Source organism: Lagenorhynchus albirostris, chromosome X (assembly GCF_949774975.1).
Source record: "Lagenorhynchus albirostris chromosome X, mLagAlb1.1, whole genome shotgun sequence".
NCBI classification, from domain to species: domain Eukaryota; kingdom Metazoa; phylum Chordata; class Mammalia; order Artiodactyla; family Delphinidae; genus Lagenorhynchus; species Lagenorhynchus albirostris.
In genome coordinates this window covers 4,677,690-4,692,676 of record NC_083116.1, presented here as the reverse complement: position 1 = coordinate 4,692,676, position 14,987 = coordinate 4,677,690, and the positions used below count along the sequence as shown (strand labels likewise).

Here is a 14,987-nt window from a genome sequence, read left to right as displayed (position 1 = left end):
TGCCTCTGGGTTCAACCCTGGAGGCCATAGAGGAAAGCAATGGCTGTGGCTGCTTCCTCCCATCCCAGAACTAACTAGGCTCTCCCAAGTCTCAGAGACAGAAGATCAGAGGTTTCCCCACTGTTCCTGAACCAATGACTGGAAATATCTATAGCTCTCTCATTTGGTTTTATTTATCTTATTTTTTATTTTTGGAAAATTTTAAAAAAATATAGAAAATCACACCCACGAAAGTAACCACCACCTATGTTCCTACCAACAAGAATTAATCATTCTTATCATCTTGATATATTGGTTTCCGAAGTTTTCTGTTTATCCGTGATATTAATATATTGCCCCTATTCTCACTTATTTTAATCTATATTCTTCCCATTCATAACAGGACCAGTTCTTGGATTCAGTTACGGAATGCCAACATGCTTAGATATAAATGCCTCACAGCATGATGGCAGCAGAGAGTTGCTCCTCAAATGCAAACTTAAATTTTTTCTGGAGTTTAAAATTACATTGTAGAAAAAGTGTGAAATGCAAAAAGATGAAAATAAATTACCTGTAGTCCTACCACTTGGAGAGAACCAGAGTTGATGTTCATTTTGGTGTATTTCCTTCCATTCTTTTTTCTATTTATACATAGTTTTAAAAAATTAGCTTTGCATTGTATTTAATATTTTATAATCTACCTTTTCACTGAATGTTTTATGATTTAAATGTTCTTCTACCTCATGATTTTTAATAGTTGCCCAGTATTCCATCCTATAGCTATAGCTAGAGTTATGTCATACTTTATAATTACTATTGCTAGACATTAAATTGGTCTCCCTTTTTGGTTATTGTAGTAATGTATGTTCTTGTGTGAATGTATGACTATCAGAATAAATTTCTAGAAGTAGAACTTCTCAAAGAGTATGAACATTAAAAGGAACTCTTTTATTGAATTTTTCTTTATCAAAGTAATATATGTTTACTATAGACCCTGTAGAAATCACACATATACAAAAAAGAGAATGAAAAAGGATGTAAACGTCACCCGTATTTTTACCACTCAGAGGTAATCACTATTAACATCTTATTATAATCCTTCAGTCTTCTTTTCTCTATATTCTGCGCCCTCTTTCATGAGCTTTTTACTTAATATATTCTGAACATTCTTTCAAGTTCATTATTCTACACTTTCAGTGGTTAACTAGCATTTCATTGTATGAAAGTACAATTTATTTGACCAACTCGCTACTGTTAGACATTTAGGTTATTTTTTTTCCCTACTGCAAACAATGTAGAGATGAGTATTCTGTTGCTAAGTCTTTGCAAAAACCCCGATTGCTTCTTTTAAATAAATTCTTAGATGTGCAATTATTGGTTCCACATGTAGGCACATTTTTCAGGCTTTCAATGAGTATTGCTAAACCACCCTATAATAATTGTCATGTTAGAGGTAGAGTATGGGCATGCCCCTTTTGTCTGAATTCTTGAAATCACTGAATTTTTGGCCGATTTGACTGCAAAGAATTAATATACTATTTTTTTTTACTTTTATTTTTTTAACATCTTCATTGGAGTATAATTGCTTTACAATGGTGTGTTAGTTTCTGCTGTATAACAAAGTGAATCAGCTATATGTATACATATATCCCCATATCCCCTCCCTCTTGCATCTCCCTCCCACCCTCCCTATCCCACCCCTCTAGGTGGTCACAAAGCACTGAGCTGACCTCCCTGTGCTATGCGGCTGCTTCCTACTAGCTAGCTATTTTATATTTGGTAGTGTATATATGTCCATGCCACTCTCTCACTTCGTCCCAGCTTACCCTTCCCCCTCCGCATATCCTGAAGTCCATTCTCTACGTCTGCCTCTTTCTTCCTGTCCTGCTCCCTAGGTTCTTCAGAACCTTTATTTATTTATTTATTTTTACATTCCATATATATGTGTTAGTGTACGGTATTTGTTTTTCTCTTTCTGACTTACTTCACTCTGTATGGCAGACTCTATGTCCATCTACGTCACTACGAATAACTCAATTTCGTTTCTTTTTAAGGCTGAGTAATATTCCGTTGTATGTATGTGCCACATCTTCTTTATCCATTCATCTGTTGATGGACACTTAGGTTGCTTCCATGTCCTGGCTCTTGTAAATACAGCTGCAGTGAACATTGTGGTACATGACTCTTTTTGAATTATGGTTTTCTCAGTGTATATGCCCAGTAGTGGGATTGCTGGGTCATATGGTAGTTCTATTTTTAGTTTTTTAAGGAACCTCCATACTGTTCTCCCTAGTGGCTGTATCAATTTACATTCCCACCAACAGTGCAAGAAGCTTCCATTTTCTCCACACCCTCTCCAGCATTTATTGTTTGTAGATTTTTTGATGATGGCCATGCTGATGGTGTGAAGTGATACCTCATTGTAGTTTTGATTTGCATTTTTCTAATTATTAGGGATGTTGAGCATCCTTTCATGTGTTCATTGGAAATCTGTATAATTTCATCGGAGAAATGTCTATTTAGGGCTATTGCCTATTTTTTGATTGGGTTGTTTGTTTTTTTGATATTGAGCTACATGAGCTGCTTGTATATTTTGGAGATCAATCCTTTGTCTGTTGTTTCATTTGCAAATATTTTCTCCCATTCTGAGGGTTGTCTTTTCGCCTTCTTTATAGTTTCCTTTGCTGTGCAAAAGCTTTTAAGTTTAATTAGGTTCCATTTGTTTATTTTTGTTTTTATTTCTATTTCTCTAGGAGGTGTGTCAAAAAGGATCTTGCTGTGGTTTATATCATAGAGTGTTCTGGCTAGGTTTTCCTCTGAGAGTTTTATAATATCTTTAATCCATTTTGAGTTTATTTTTGTGTATGGTGTTAGGGAGTGTTCTAATTTCATTCTTTTACATGTAGCTGTCCAGTTTTCCCAGCAACACTTATTGAAGAGGCTGTCTTTTCTCCATTGTATATTCTTGCCTCCTTTATCAAAGATATGTGCGTGGGTTTATCTCTGGGCTTTCTATCCTGTTCCATTGATCTATATTTCTGTTTTTGTGCCAGGACCATACTGTCTTGATTACTGTAGCTTTATAGTATAGTCTGAAGTCAGGGAGCCTGATTCCTCCAGCTCCGTTTTTCTTTCTCAAGACTGCTTTGGCTATTCGCGGTCTTTTGTGTTTCCATACGAACTATGAAATTTTCTGTTCTAGTTCTGTGAAAAATTCCATTGGTAGTCTGATAGGGATTGTGTTGAATCTATAGATTGTTTTGGGTAGTATAGTCATTTTCACAATGTTGATTCTTCCAATCCAAGAACATGGTCTATCTCTCCATCTGTTTGTATCAACTTTAATTTCTTTCATCAGTGTCTCATAGTTTTCTGCATACAGATCTTTTGTCTCCTTGGGTAGGTTTATTCCTAGGTATTTTATTCTTTTTGTTGCAGTGGTTAATGGGAGTGTTTTCTTAATTTCTCTTTCAGATTTTTCATCATTAGTTTATAGGAATGCGAGAGATTTCTGTGCATTAATTTTGTATCCTGCTACTTTACCAGATTCATTGATTAGCTCTTGTAGTTTTCTGGTGGCATATTTAGGATTCTCTATGTATAGTATCATGTCATCTGCAAGCAGTGACAGTTTTACTTCTTCTTTTCCAATTTGGATTCCTTTTATTTTTTTTTTCTTCTCTGATTGCTGTGGCGAAAACTTCCAAAACTATGTTGAATAAGAGTGGTGAGGGCTTCCCTGGTGGCACAGTGGTTGAGAGTCCGCCTGCTGATGCAGGGGACACGGGTTTGTGCCCCGGTCTGGGAAGATCCCACATGCCGCAGAGCGGCTAGGCCCGTGAGCCATGGCCGCTGAGCCTGCACATCTGGAGCCTGTGCTCTGCAATGGGAGAGGCCACAGCAGTGAGAGGCCCGTGTACTGCAAAAAAAAAAAAAAAAAAAAAAAGAGTGGTGAGAGTGGGCAACCTTGTCTTGTTTCTGATCTTAGTGGAAATGCTTTCAGTTTTTCACCATTGAGAACGATGTTGGCTGTGGGTTTGTCATATATGGCCTTTATTATATTGAGGTAAGTTCCCTCTGTGCCTACTTTCTGTAGGGTTTTTATCATAAATGGGTGTTGAATTTTGTCAAAAGCTTTTTCTGCATCTATTATGATGACCATATGGTTTTTATCCTTCAATTTGTTAATATGGTGTATCACATTGATTGATTTGCATATATTGAAGAATCCCTGCATTTCTGGGATGAACCCCACTTGATCATGGTGTATGATCCTTTTAATGTGCTGTTGGATTCTGTTTGCTAGTATTTTTGTTGAGGATTTTTGTATCTATGTTCATCAGTGATATCGGCCTGTAGTTTTCTTTTTTTGTGACGTCTGGTTTTGGTATCAGGGTGATGGTGGCCTCGTAGAATGAGTTTGGGGGTGTTCATCCTTCTGCTATATTTTGGAAGAGTTTGAGAAGGATAGGTGTTAGCTCTTCTCTAAATGTTTGATACAATTCACCTGTGAAGCCATCTGGTCCTGGGCTTTTGTTTGTTGGAAGATTTTTAATCACAGTTTCAATTTCAGTGCTTGTGTTTGGTCTGTTTATACTTTCTATTTCTTCCTGGTTCAGTCTCGGAAGGTTGTGCTTTTCTAAGAATTTGTACACTTCTTCCAGGTTGTCCACTTTATTGGCATAGAGTTACTTGTAGTAATCTCTCATGATCCTTTGTATTTCTGCAGTGTCAATTGTTAACATCTCCTTTTTCATTTCTAATTCTATTGATTTGAGTTTTCTCCCTTTTTTTCTTGATGAGTCTGGCTAATGGTTTATCAATTTTGTTTATCTTCTCAAAGAACCAGCTTTTAGTTTTATTGATCTTTGGTATTGTTTCCTTCATTTCTTTTTCATTTATTTCTGATCTGATCTTTATGATTTCTCTCCTGCTAACTTTGGGGTATTTTTGTTTTGTTTTGTTCTTCTTTGTCTAATTGCTTTAGGTGTTAAGTTAGGTTGTTTATTTGAGAGTTTTTTGTTTCTTGAGGTAGGATTGTATTGCTATAACCTTTCCTCTTAGAACTGCTTTTGCTGCATCCCATAGGTTTTGGGTCATTGCGTTTTCATTGTCATTTGTTTCTAGGTATTTTTTGATTTCCTCTTTGATTTCTTCAGTGATCTCTTGGTTATTTAGTAAAGTATTGTTTAGTCTCCATGTGTTTGTATTTTTTACAGATTTTTTCCTGTAATTGATATCTAGTCTCATAGGGTTGTGGTTGGAAAAGATACATGATATGATTTCAGTTTTCTTAAATTTACCAAGGCTTCATTTGTGACCCAAGATATGATCTATCCTGGAGAATGTTTCATGAGCACCTGAGAAGAAAGTGTATTCTGTTGATTTTGTCTGTTCTTCTGCCTCAGTTATTCTGCTATTGATTCCTTCTAGAGAATTTTTAATTTCATTTATTGTGTTGTTCATCACTGTTTGTTTGCTCTTTAGTTCTTCTAGGTCCTTGTTAAACCTTTCTTGCGTTTTCTCCATTCTGTTTCTAAGATTTTGGATCATCTTTACTATCATTATTCTGAATTCTTTTTCAGGTAGACTGCCTATTTCCTCCTCATTTGTTTGGTCTGGTGGGTTTTTACCTTGCTCCTTCATCTGCTGTGTCTTTCTCTGCCTTCTCATTTTGCTTAACTTATTGTGTTTGGGGTGTCCTTTTCACAGACTGCAGGTTCGTCGTTCCCATTGTTATTGGCGTCTGCCCCCCATGGGTAAGGTTGGTTCAGTGTGTTGTGTAGGCTTCCTGGTGGAGGGGACTGGTGCCTGTGTTCTGGTAGATGAGGCTGGATCTTGTCTTTCTGGTGAGTAGGACCATGTCTGGTGGTGTGTTTTGGGGTGTCTGTGAACTTATTAGGATTGTAGGCAGCCTCTCTGAAAATGGGTGGGGTTATGTTCCTGTCTTGATAGTTGTTTGGCATGGGGTGTCCAGCACTGTGGCTTGCTGGTCGTTGTATGGAGCTGGGTCTTAGCATTGAGACGGAGATCTCTGGGAGAGCTTTCGCCGATTGATATTGCATGGTGCCGGGAGGTGTCTGGTGGACCCATGTCCTGAACTCGGCTCTCCCACCTCAGAAGTTCAGGCCTGACACCTGGCCGGAGCACCAAGACCCTGTCAGCCACACGGCTCAGAAGAAAAGGGAGAAAAAAAAAGAAATGAAATAAAATACAAGTTATTAAAATAAAAAATTTAAATAATTATTAAAATGAAAATGTTAAAAATAAGAAAGAAGAGAGCAACCAAACCAATAAACAAATCCACCCATGATAACATGCGCTAAAAATTATACTAAAAAAACCAAAAAAATGGACAGAGAGAACCCTATGACAAATGGTAAAAGCAAACCTACACAGACAAAATCACACAAAGAAGCATACACATACACACTCACAAAAAGAGAAAAAGGAAAAATATATATATAAAAAGGAAGAGCAACCAAATCAATAAACAAATCTACCAATGATAATAAGCTCTAAATACTAAACTAAGCTAAACATAAAACGGGAAACAAATTCAATCCAGAAAGCAAACCCCAAGTCTACAGTTGCTCCCAAAGTCCACCTCCTCAATTTGGGATGATTGGTTGTCTATTCAGGTATTCCACAGATGCAGGGTACATCAAGTTGATTGTGGAGATTTAATCCGCTGCTCCTGAGGCCGCACAGAGGAATTTCCCTTTCTCTTCTTTATTCGCACAGCTCCTGGGGTTCAGCTTTGGATTTGGCCCAGCCTCTGCATGTAGGTCGCCCTCTGGTGTCTGTTCTTCGCCCAGACAGGAGGGGGTTAATGGAGCAGCTGATTAGGGGGCTCTGGCTCGCTCAGGCCGGGGGGGAGGGAGGGAGGGGTGTGGAAAGTGGAGCGAGCCTGCGGTGGCAGACACTGGCATGACGTTGCACCAGCTTGAGGGGCGCCGTGCGTTCTCCCGGGGAAGTTGTCCCTGGATCCCGGGACCCTGGCAGTGGCGGGCTGCACAGGCTCCCTGGAGGGGGTGTGGACAGTGACCTGTGCTCGCACACAGGCTTCTTGGGGGCTACAGAAGCACTTCATGCCCGTCTCTGGGGTCCGCGCTTTTAGCCGTGGCTCGCGCTCGTCTCTGGAGCTTGTTTAGGCGGTGCTCTTAATCCCCTCTCCTCGCGCACCCAGAAACAACGGTCTCTTGCCTCTTAGGCAGGTGCAGACTTTTCCCCGGACTCCCTCCCAGCTAGCCGTGGCGCACTAGCCCCCTTCAGGCTGTGTTCATGCAGCCAACCCCAGTCCTCTCCCTGGGATATCACCTCCAAAGCCCAAGCCTCAACCCCGGCGGGTGAGCAGACAAGCCTCTCGGGCTGGTGAGTGCCGGTCGGCACCGATCCTCTGTGCGGGAATCTCTCCGCTTTGCCCTCCGCACCCCTGTGGCTGTGCTCTCCTCCGCGGCTTCGAAGCTCCCCCCTCTGCCTCCCGCAGTCTCCGCCCGCGAAGGGGCTTCCTAGTGTGTGGAAACTTTTCCTCCTTCACAGCTCCCTCCCACTGGTGCAGGTCCCGTCTCTATTCCTTTGTCTCTGTTTTTTCTTTTTTGTTTTGCCCTACCCAGGTGTGTGGGGAGTTTCTTGCCATTTGGGAGGTCTGAGGTCTTCTGTCAGCGTTCAGTGGGTGTTCTGTAAGAGTTGTTCCACGTGTAGATGTATTTTTGATGTATCTGTGGGGGGAAGGTAATCTCCACATTTTACTCCTCCGCCATCTTGAAGGTCCCCTAATATCCTATTTTAAAATTTACATTTATTTGGTTACCAGTGAAGCTGCTTTTTTTTTTTTCTATTCTTTACTCTTTTGCCCAATTTTCTGTTCTGCTGTAGATATTTTTTCTTAAGAAATTTAAGAACTTCTTTGTCATTCATGCAGGTTTTCTCCTTTGGCTAGTTATTGTGATATACTGTGTGCCTAGATTTACTAATATTAACTTGTACTCCTGAAATAATTCCTCTTTCCTTATGGTGTAGTATTCTTTTTTAAAAATTAATTAATTAATTTTATTTATTTATTTTTGGCTGCGTTGGGTCTTCATTGCTGCACGTGGGCTTTCTCTAGCTGTGGCGAGTGGGGGCTACTCTTCGTTGCGGTGTGCGGGTTTCTCATTGTGGTGGCTTCTCTTGTTGCAGAGCACGGGCTCTAGGCACGCAGGCTTCAGTAGTTATGGCACAGGGGCTCAGTAGTTGTGGCTCACGGACTCTAGAGCGCAGGCTCAGTAGTTGTGGCGAACGAGCTCTGTTGCTCCATGGCATGTGGGATCTTCCCAGACCAGGGTTCGAACCTGTGTCTCCTGCATTTGCAGGCGGACTCCTAACCACTGTGCCACCAGAGAAGTCCTGGTGTAGTATTCTTTTTGTCTTGCTGAGTTTGGTTTGCTGGTATTTTATTTAGGATTTTTGCATCTATGTTCGTAAATGACATTAATCTTCAGTCTTCTCTCTCTCAGTGTTTTGCCCATGTGTTTACCAGGTTTTGTGGGTAGGATAACTTTAGTTTTATAACATAATGGGGCTTAGTTCCTTCTTTTCCTCTATACTGGAAGCTATATTTAGAGGATGGAAATTATCTGTTCCTTGTAAATTATAAAGAACTTTTAAAACTGTCTGGACACTATTATATTCATTGGAGGAAATATTTTTAAACAGCACAGGTTTTTTCCCCCATATTTTGTACATCTTTGTGATTCTAATTGGCTAAGTTTCCTAGAAAATCATCCATTTTTGAGATTTTCAAATTCATTAGCAATATCAAGATTTATTGAGATATAATGCACATACCATACAATTCATCCATTTAAAGTGGTTTTTAGTGTATTCACAGAGCTGTAGATTCACAACCATCACCACAATCATCACAATAAATTTTATAACAGTTTTAAAACCCCCGAAAGAAACCCTATAGCCATTAGCACTCACTCTGTTTCCCCTTAATTCTCCCTAGCCCTAGGCAACTACTAATCTGCTTTCCGTCTCCATAGATTTGCCTCCTCTAGACCTTTCATATAAATGGAATCATATATTGTAATCTGTAGTCTTTTGTGTGACTGGGTTCTCTCACTTAAGGTAATGTTTCCAAGGCTCACCCATGTATTAACATGGACTAGTACTTCGTTCTTTCTTTAATTTTTTTAAATTAATAGACTTTTATTTTTAGAAGTTTTAGTTTTACAGACAGTGAGCAGATATTACAGAGTTCCCACATACTCCCCTCTTCCCACTCCTCTGACCATAGTTTTTCCCACCAACATCTTGCATTGGTGTGGTTCATTTGTTACAAGTGATGAACCAATATTGAAACATTATTATTAACTAAAGTTCATAATTGACATTAGGGTTCGCTCGTTGTGTTGTACAGTTCTGTGGGTTTTGACAAATGCGTAATGTCATGTAGCCGCCATTGCAGTATCGTGTAGAATAGTTTTGATGAATAGTTGGAGCACAGGGGCTTTTTGGTGCAGTGCAGTCCTTCCCTCCCCCAGAACCGCTAGCAAACCACTGCTTCTATGGCTTCATCTTTTCCAGAATGTCATGTAGTTGGAATCATACAGTATGTAGCCTTTTCAGATTGTCTTCTCTTAGTAATATGCATCTGAGGTTCCTCCATGTCTTTTCAAGGTTTGATAGTTCATTTCTTTTTAGCGCTGAATAATATTCCTTTGTCTGGATGGACAACAGTTTATTTATCCATACACTAACCAAAGGACATTTTGCTTGCTTCCAAGTCTTGGCAATTATGAATAAAGCTGCTGTACATATCTGTATAGAGGTTTTTGTGTGGACTTAAGTTTTCAACATGTTTGGGTAAATACCAAGGAGCATGATTGCTGGATCAAATAGTAGGAGTATGCTTGGTTTTGTAAGAAAGTGCCAAACTGTCCTCCAAATTGGCTGTACCGTTTTGCGTTCCCATCAGTGATGAACAAGAGCTCTAGCTGCTCTCCAGCCTTCCTAACATTTGGTGTTGTCAGCTGTTTAGATTTTAGCCATCCTAGTAGTGCATGGTAATATTTCATTATTGTTTTAATTTGTTATTCCTTAATTATATTTGATGTGGAGCATCTTTTCATATGCTTATTTGCCATCCATATGTCTTTTTTTGTGAAGTGTCCAGATCCTTTGCCCATTTTTAAATTGGATTGTTTGTTTTCTTACTGTTGAGTTTTAAGGATTCTTTGTATATTTTAGGTACAAGTCCTTTATCCTACATATTTTGCAAATATTTCTCCCAATCTGTGATTTCTCTTTTCATTCTTTTAACAATGTCCTTCACAAAGCATAATTTTTGTGTGTGTGTGTGTGTGGTACGTGAGCCTCTCACTGTTGTGGCCTCTCCCGTTGCGGAGCACAGGCTCCAGACGCACAGGCTCAGTAGTTGTGGCTCACGGGCCCAGCCACTCCGCGGCATGTGGGATCTTCCCAGACCGGGGCACGAACCCGTGTCCCCTGCATCAGCAGGCGGACTCTCAACCACTGCACCACCAGGGAAGCCCCCAAAGCATAATTTTTTAAAGTAAAGTATAATTCTTTTTTTACAGCTAAATGATATTCCATTGTATGGATATACCAGATTTTCTTTATGCATTTACTAGTTGGTGGACACTTGGGTTGTTCCCTTTTGGCTATTATAAATAGTGCTACTATGAATATTTGTGTACAAAATTTTGTTTGGGCATAACATTTTTCATTTCTCTTGGGTAGATATCTAGGAGTGGAATTGCTGGATCATATGGCTACTCTATGTTTAGCTTTTTGAGGAACTGCCAGACTTTTCCATAGAAACTGCCTGACTTCTCCAAAGCAACTGCACCACTTTACATTCCCACTAGCAATGTAGGAGGGGTTCCATTTTCTCCATATCCTCACCAACACTTGTTATTGTCAGTCTTTTTGATTACAGCCATAGTAGTGGGTATGAAGTAGTATCTCTTTGTGTTTTGATTTGCATTTCCCTAATGACTCGATGCTGAGCATATTTTCATGTGCTTCTTGGCCATTTGCATACTTTCTTTTCCTCTTCACTTTGATATTCTCTTCCATGAGAATTTCCCTGATTCCACTGATACCTTCATACACGTGTTTTTCAAATATTAACTTCCACATCTGAGCTTTCTCCTGAGATTGTCTCGGATTCCCATCTGCTTACTAGAGATTAATGTCCCGATTGCATCTCAGAATTAGTATATCCCAACTGAAACTCATCAGCTTTCCTCCCAAGCTATTTATTCTTTCTGCGTTTCTAATTCTGTTATTTATACCATTATTCTTCTAATCACCCGAACTTGAAACTTGTCATCATATCTGGATGTAAGAGAAATGGGATAGGGAAGAGTCGATTCATTACCAAGTTCTATGTTACTTTCATAATGTTTTGCATCTGTTTTCTCTTTATTCTCTCCTTCTTGATCTCTAACCTCTTTTGACTTTCTCAGTCTCTTATTCTCCTGGTTCTCTTACGTCTGATTATTTTATCTCAGGTTATTTTTACCTTAAATGACCTTAATTTTTACCTTAAATGTTATTTTTACCTTAAATGATCTGCCCGTTTCTTGACCATCTTCTGTGATCATTATAAATCTTCTGCCTTGGTTATTTTTACGTAATCCCAAGATGTGAACTATCATTTACACACTTATAACTCCCAAATATATATTTCTAGCTCTGAAATATCTTGAGAACTTCAGACACATGTATCCAACCATCTGCAGGACATCTCTATTTCACAGACTTCTCAAACTCAGAACAGTAATCCTTTGGTATCCACGGGGGATTGGTTCCTGCACTCCCGTGGATACCAAAATCGGAGGATGCTGAAGTACCTTATATAAAATGACACAGTATTTGCGTATAACCTACGCACATCCTCCTGTGTACTTCAATCTCTAGATTACTTATAATACCTAATACACTGTAAACGCTATGTAAATACTTGTAAATACCATGTAAATGCTATGTAAATGTTTACCGAAGCATGGAAAATTCAAGTTTTGCTTTGGGGAACTTTCTGAAATTTATTTTTCAAATATTGTTGACATGTACTTTGTTGAATCCGTGGCTGTGGAACCTGTGGCTCTGCCAGCTGTATGGTTAAACTGAACTAGTCCCATCCCAGCTGCCCCCAAACTTGCTCTGCCTCTCAGTCGATGGCAATGCCATTGATCTGGGGTCCTTTAGGATAGAAATCTGGCCATCATTCCTTTTCTCTCCCTCTCCCCAAAAACCACACATTTACCAAATCTATTCTATTGGAAAATTGCCCTGAATCCGCTGTTTGTACCCCCATGCTGCTTCTTTGTTCTAGCTTTTATCGGCTCTCATGTAGACGGTTTCAGTGACCTGTAATCTGGTCTCTCACCATGCTCCACAACCCCTTCCACCAACGCGAAGTTATTTTCCAAACTGAAAATTTAGTCATGGCCATTTCACTGCAAAGAACAAACAGAAACAAGAACACCACTAGTAACAACAAAATAAAAACATGAAAATATTTAGAGTCGCCCTGGTGGCTCCTCAGTCTCCTGAAGCAGATCGTTCAAGCTCTCAGCCGGGCGCATTGATATGCCTCCTGCCTACTTCTTTAGCTTCATTTCTCACGATGCCCCTCCCCCATCTTAGCTCAGGCTCCAGCAATATTCTTCTGGGATGTTTAACAAGTTCCCTCTGCTCAGACTCTTCTTCCTGCCTTGTCTGCCTTCTTCATCCTTCAAAAGCCCTGTCTGGGTGTCCCCTCTTCTGGAGAGCCTTTTCTGAGGCTTCCAGCTCTGGGATTCTTCTGGACTTCATACAGTGTCATATTGCAACTCTTTTGTTTATATGTCTGTCTTTCCTACTAGGCTGTGAGCTCTGCAGGGACAGATTTTGGCTGATTTTCCAGCTATGGAGTAGATGCTCAGTAAATATTTATTGAATGAGTGATTGAGACGGTCCATGGGCCGAATGTTATCCTGGAAGTCTAACTCCATATGTCTAGTGTGCAGTAACATGATAGCACAGGTCTCATCTTTTATTTTCTCTTAGTCAAAGAGCTCAAAACTTGCACTTTCTTGGAGGTAGGCATGATCACCTGGCTGGTATCCAGAAGGAATGCTTGATAAGAACCTGCTTCAGTGAAAGTGGACTTATGCTTTCCAGGGGTCTGTACATAAAGGAAATGCTTCTGTCTCCTCTTTGCCTTATGCTCTTGGCATAACTTCTGATAGCTCCCCCATGCTAGGAGTTACTTCTGAGCCAATGAGACATCAGATTGCATTAAGGGATTGGGCATTATATCACATGCTGTCATTGCTAGATGCCTGCAGAGTTTTGGGTTCTAAGAAGCAATTGTTGACTGGAATTTCCCCGTAGAGGATGAACAACTGTATGGGAGAGAGTGGGAGATTAGAACAGGTCCAAGAATCTTTAGTCCAAGGATTTTAGTGAGTTTGTGATCGCCTCTGGGCATGCAGGATCAAATTCTTCAGGTCCAGCAAATCAATTTGGTTTCCCTGGGCTTTGTGGGACTGAACTTTAAGACTGTTGCCTCTGGCAGTGACATCGCCAGAAATATCTCAGGGGACCCAGTACTCATCTGAGTAGACAAGCTTCAGGAAGTCCTGGATAAGCCTCAGGAAGTCAGGTTGTTGAGCCCAGTGTAAACTGCTGCATCAGGCTCCACACCCTTTCCCATGGAAACCTGAGCACAGGTCAGGCAGAGGTCAATAGGGAGAAGGATTGGGGCTCAGTGACCTTTCTTCAGTGGTGCTCAGCTGTGACTCCTGTGTCCCTGGAGGATTAGCACCGCCCCTGCCAGAGCAGGTTCTCTGTATGTTATGCTTTCCCGGGCTGCACCTCCAATCCCAGTTAGGCCAGTGCCCTTCCCTCTGGGCAGAGTGACTTTACCCTGACACCTTGGTGAGCCTAATGGAAACTACAGCTTAGTAGACTTTGGTTTTATGGAATGAAATTGTTATTTCTGGTCCAGAGAGACTAAGCAAAAGCTAAAATTGCAGAAAAATTTTTGCAATACTGTGTAACAGTTTACAAAAATCTAACTGATTGGTTCAACCTTCACATAACCCAGTACCTGGCACTTAGTGGACATTCACATGTTTGGCGTATGAATGAAACTGGGGATTTATTATCTTATTTTATGGATGTGGGAACTGAGGCCCAAGCAGGTGAACTGAGTTTCCCAAAATCCAAATCTCCAGTTAGTCAGTGTAGAGCCTCGCTTGAAATCAAGTTCATTTCAGGTTGACATTTACTGAGTACCTCTCACATTACAGGCATTTGCCAGTGATGGATAAACGTGGTCCTTGGTTTTGAGGAGCTTTTAGGCTTGCCAGGGAGTCAGACACATAGGAAATAATTTCAACACAGTGTGCTAAGTGCTATGATAGAGAACTCTGTGCAGTGTGATGGGGGTTACAGAGGAGGCACGGCTGATCCACTCTGATGCGGTCACGAAAGACTTCTTGAAGAATTGACACCTCAGTTCAGTTTTGAAGGTTCAGTAGAGGTTGGCCAAAGGTAGAAAGAACATCATAGGCTGAGAGATCAGTTTAATGGGGGACAGAGGTGTGAGCCAGCATGGTATGTTTCTGAGATCACTGGAATGTTCATTGCTGAGGGTAAAGTGGCAGGAATGATGACTAGAGAGGTAGGCAGGAATCAGATCACTGAGGGTGTCAACTTTGCCTCTCACGCCATTACTTCCCAACTTTGCTGACTCATTCAAATCACCTGGGGAACTTAAAAAATATAAAGGTATTCCATCTACATTCCCAGTGATCTTCTTGATCAGCTGGGTTTGACAGTCCCTTCTGGAAGCAACAGGAAGCCATTGGCAGGTTGGTAGCAGGGGAGGGACATAGATCGTCATATTGGATCCCTCTGGTGGTGATCTACCTGGAGGCGGGTGGATTTGAGAGGGCTGCTACTGGAAGCACAGAGACCGTTAGGAGTCTGTTGAATTTGTCGAA

General features: G+C 40.6%; 1 long non-coding RNA gene across 2 annotated transcripts in view; it reads left to right on the top strand.

Annotated features, from left to right (window-relative positions):
* Positions 1–14,987, top strand: part of LOC132514086 (uncharacterized) — a 148,221-nt gene that overhangs the window by 22,989 nt on the left and 110,245 nt on the right. The gene's annotated exons all lie outside the window — the stretch shown is intronic.